This window comes from Aulostomus chinensis, chromosome 2 (assembly GCF_037954235.1).
Source record: "Aulostomus chinensis isolate RoL2024-O1b breed Wild chromosome 2, RoL_Achi_v1.0, whole genome shotgun sequence".
NCBI classification, from domain to species: domain Eukaryota; kingdom Metazoa; phylum Chordata; class Actinopteri; order Syngnathiformes; family Aulostomidae; genus Aulostomus; species Aulostomus chinensis.
In genome coordinates this window covers 20,691,427-20,696,473 of record NC_141321.1, presented here as the reverse complement: position 1 = coordinate 20,696,473, position 5,047 = coordinate 20,691,427, and the positions used below count along the sequence as shown (strand labels likewise).

Below are 5,047 nucleotides of genomic sequence, written 5' to 3'. Positions count from 1 at the left end.
CTGAAGGTGCATTTATTCAGAACTACTTGAAGCTCAATCAACAGTTGACGTCTCCTTTTAACACCTTGATGCAACATGGTGGACTCCTGTATAACATTGACACTCAAACAACTAATAATTTGCTGAATTTCTTATAATTCCTGTAATGCTAGTTTTGTGTTTTAAAACTTTTCATTAATATTCTCAAATTTAAGTGTAAAATGTATTCAGGTCACAGGAAGTGAGGCAGTGTTCAAACCAGAATATATAATTTTTTTTAAATACATTTCTATATTATAACTTTTGCTTATGCAAAATGACAGAATCACATCTCCAATCCTAATGATTTACCATCACTTTAATTACGCACTATCCATGCTTTCTTGCATGGTTAGGAGGAAAGGTAAGGTGACGCGTCACTTCCGGCTGTGGTCTCAATTGTCGCCTCAGGTGGTGAATCCAAAATTGTCTTCACGATGCAGCAAATAGAAAAGTTCTTGCTCCAGCCGACAAGTCCAGGCTGTAACCTCAGAATAACGGTGAGTGCTGTCGGTTTGGCTTGTAATATTTCCCCTACAAAAATAAAACAAAACTAAACTGAACTTCTGCAAATTAAATGGCTCAATTGTGACGTTGTTTATCACGATGAACCAAACATTTGAGTAAATAGAGTCGGACTCAAACTTATTAGGGGGCCACAGACCAAAAAACAAAACAAAACAAAACAAAACAAAACAACAAAAACCCATAATATCATCGGGTCCGTGTCCTGTCTCCTGCTGGACCATAGACATGTATACCTATATATGTCTATGTGCTGGACTGGTGGTTCTCAGGCGAGCAGGCACGGCTCGGCTTGCTCAAGCTAGAGTTTAAGTAAACCATAATCATTCATGCACTACTTTAATTCTTATGCCTGAAGTTCGAATGTTTTGTTCCCACCTTCACTTTCTTGTTAGCAGGCAATACTCGGTGTTAGTGGGGCAGGTGGACTCAACTTTTTTGTCTTGTTTCTGTTTGGTGGTGGACTAGAGCTTGGCAATATATCCAAAAAATTCAATATTGGCTTCATGTGATCTCTTATTATTGATCCCCCCCCCCCACTTTCAAGAATCGTGATGTTTCAGTCAAAATCAGTGCTGAAAACCAAATAGTGAGACTGGTCACCAAATGAAACCATGTGAACAGCAGCTGCCCTCTCCACCATGCAGGACCGATTTGGTTAACATCAGTTTTTAATCATCTGATGTTGTTTTCCATAACATAGCGTGATATGTTTTGATTTGAAAAAGCGCTTCTGATTATTGACATCATGATATACTTTTCTTTTGGTGCACGGGGTCATGTCTGGGAGATGCCAGTCACCCTGGTAAGAGGCCGGCCGGGTGCTTGAACAACTTCTGGTGCGTAGCGTTACTTCAGATAGGATCAGCATTAAGACGGTCATCAGCCAGCCGAGGCTCTGCTGAGTAGGTGCTCTGTAATTCAGTATTTCTGTTTTATTAAGGTTTCCAGGGTCAGTCTTCCTGCTATGAGCCCACGCTCCTTTATTGGGGCCTCGGCGGTTTGGGATTTTACAAAATCTTTTGTGCTCACAAGCTAAATTGAAGCACTTTAACATTTCATCCACCTTGTCCTGGAAATGTGACCTCAAAGATTTCCTGTGAGGAGAATAAGTGGGCATATGAAAATAAAGTGGCAAAGGAGGGGGCACTGAGTTGAGCAAAAAAAAAACCAAACAACAGATGTGGATGCAAACATGGCCTCCTTACTGGAGGCAGTATATATATATATATATATTTTTGTGTCAACTAAAAAAAAACAAACCTCTGCTCGTCTTGCCAAGATCAGTCCCGTTTATTTCAAGATGAAATAAATTAGATGTGATGTCACTCTGTCAGGGGGAACTTCGGCTGTAATTTTCACTGGAAGCAGGTTTGGGCAATAGGACAATACAAACGATGAGGTGATAGATTTGTCAACCATTAGTATTTCTTGGCTGGGTGCAGTGACTCCCCGAGGTCTTGTCCTGATAGTTTGGTTACCAGGCAACCAGGAGGAACTCCAATAGGTCACGGTCAAGAAAGAGTAGAGCCTCTTGTAAAATGTCGTCATCATGAGTTTCGTGTTTGTTTGTGGTTTGTTTGAGTAGTGAGCTGACGGTGAGATGGGTTGGTTTCAGTACGCTGTCACTCTGAATGTTAGCCCGGAGATACTGAGTGTTGATAAGAGGGCCAATTTGAAAGTTTCCTCCAACTCTTCAAAGGAGTGTAGCTGTTTCCTTAAGTGCCTTTAGGAAGAGAATTCCTGCGCTCATGCCTGCTCTCACCGCTGATAGTTATCATGCATCGCGTCGCCTCATTCTTGCTAGTGTGATATCTCAGGAATACCCTCAACAATGTTCTTCCACTTTGGTACAAAACATGCTTCTAATTTTGGGGTCAAAGGTCACCGTCACCTTTTAAACAAGATGTATCAGGAACACCTTGTGGGTATGTATTCAATTATGGTGCAAATCGTCACTTGGACTTGGATAAAGTGATTAAATATGGTAGTCAAAGGTGAAGATTGCAGCAATAGAACAAAAAACGTTTCTGGCTATTACTGTAGAATTCAGATTCCTCGAAATTAAGACGGAATATTGCACAAATGTCTACTAGGATGAAATGGTGACATTTTATACCAAAACGGTCAACTTCAATGTGATATCATGTTCAGTTTTGGCCCATTTTCGCTGTCATCTGTGTGTTGCCTGGTGTTTGCTTTTAATTTTTCAATTAAATTCCCTTCAAGTCTGCACCGCATGTAGTATATTATAAGTCTGGACAAACATGAATGTAGACTGCGACTGGCGGGGAGCTACAAACATGAGGCGGTAATTCTAGTGTAGCCAGCTTATCTTTATAGTCTTGCCAGGCTAAATAAACATCATATATGTCCAAGACATGGGAACCAGATTTTGAGCAAACTGTCTTCTTCTTTTTTGGCTCCATAGTGATGAAACAATTTGGTGGCATCAAAGCCCTACTTTGTTGTCCAAGGGCCTCTGAGTCCGTTTTTATGGTGATTATGCCCTTTCGTCGTTTTAAATCTCCCGATCTTGAACTTTGAATTTCTTCAAGTGCCGTCGATTAAGTAATTTGAGATTTGGGTTCCACCAATAACCAGAAGTTCAAGAATGGATCAAGTGGAGGACAATTTTTTGCCTCTTTTCTTGTCAGAATGAATAAAGCAAATCTTTGTGTGGCCCTCTCAAGGCGCTTTCATGCACCACCCATCTGTTTTAAGTACTTTTTTGTTGTGTAAACAGGAAACCCGACATCATAAGAGCTGCCCGGTCTCTGTGTGTCCGTGTTAGTTACAGTTTGAGGCGCTTTCTATCTGTTGTGGAGAAAATCTGATTCGATTATCAATTGTGCGTTAGCCTGTATCATTTTCTTCCTGCCTGTAATTTTTTCCAATTGAGGAGTGTGTCCATGACTGCAAAGAAAAGTGAAAGATCCGTGTTACTGTGAAGCATGTTTAAAAAGGCTTTTTTGAAGGTTCTCTGTGAACCAGCATTTTAATTAAAACCACTTGCTCCCAAACCTGTACGTAATGTTTCCCATTAGTCATGTTTGAGGGATTACAGACAGCACCAATGAAAGTCAATTATTCAATGGAAAAAGCAGATGTGTGAACAGAGCAGCTTGTTTTATAGCTATCACAGCTTTTTAGTAATTCTTTCAAAAATAACTGGAATTGACAAGGTTCCTTAAGCTCACTTACTTATAAAGACGACATTTTTGGAAGGGAAAAAAAACAACAAAGTTCGAGGGTATAAGTAAGTAGGGGAGCTTTTCGAGGAAGATGAAAGATCTCTTGTGAAATCCTGTTTGGTTTTTTTTTTGTTTTGTTTTTTCCAATTCATATTTTCAGCATTTATGGATAGAATCTGCAATAGTCAGACTGATAGGTCATCCATCTATCAATATACTTTTCTTTTTCTCGTTTGAAGGATGGAATCCTTTCCTTTTGGGACCATTTCTAAATGTTTTAACTTGAAACAGAATACAGGCGACTGTGGCTCACGATGCGATTTCATCACCAATATAGTGATCCAAAACATATTGGAACACTCAGCACTATTAACGGAAAAATTCAAAATAGAGCTGAAAATAAAACTTGCTGTGCAGCACCTGAGCAGTCTATGTATATGATATGTACATTGCATTATATTAATAACTCAAATTATGTCAACAGGTGACGTCTCACACTGGTTGCTATAGGACATATTAAGATATGCAATTGATACTTAGGGGATCAAAACAGTATTGCCAAAATAATGTCTTTTAAAAGTGCACTCAAGCATACAGAGGCAGAAGTGCCTCACATAACTTTATCTCCATCACCTGCTTTTTCCGATAATATTTCCAAGCTTGCCTGTATTCACTGTCAATTGTCTTTCAAGCTTTGTATTCTCCTGATGAAATACTCTCGAATGTGTCAGGTCGGGTAAAAGAGCAGACCGCCCCTCCCTTGTTTCTCAGCTGAAATATCATATCCTCACAAACAGAACCTGGAGGTGATCTGATCTATCAGCTAGGTTAAAAACTGCCCCCCCCCCCCCCCCCCCAAGTAATGGAGGCTGTGTGATTCAGCATTCATGTTGAACGGTGTTAAGCTTGTGTCTGGATAGAAGTGTTGGAGAAGTGAAGGATGCCAGACGAGTTCATGTTCCAGAGGAAGGGAAGGCAATGATCAGTAATGAGTTTGGCCATTGGCCCACTGCAATTATTAAGAAAGGCTACTGATAACAACACACCCTCTGTGAGTTATATCAAGGCGCTGACATTTGTAATCACATCTTTGCTTTCTCCCCTCTCTTACTGTTTATGAATTAGCACCCTGTCAGGTCTCCACTACATTTTCAGAGGGGGAAGAGAGACGAAGAGAAATGACTGTGCAAGGATTTCAAAACCAGGTATGAAAGAATTTTTTTTAATGCTTTAGATTTTGGCATATTTATGGGACATTACTGAAGGAGCGGACCATTTAATGTTATTTGCAGAAAGCACACATTATTCAC

General features: G+C 40.0%; 1 protein-coding gene across 1 annotated transcript in view; it reads left to right on the top strand.

The window, feature by feature from the left end:
- Positions 1–411: 411 nt before the first annotated feature.
- Positions 412–5,047, top strand: part of zfhx3b (zinc finger homeobox 3b) — a 331,796-nt gene continuing 327,160 nt past the window's right edge. The window contains exons 1-2 of the mRNA XM_086183541.1: positions 412–518; positions 4,863–4,942. The gene's annotated coding sequence lies outside the window, so the exon portion shown is untranslated. The remainder of the gene's footprint in view (positions 519–4,862; positions 4,943–5,047) is intronic.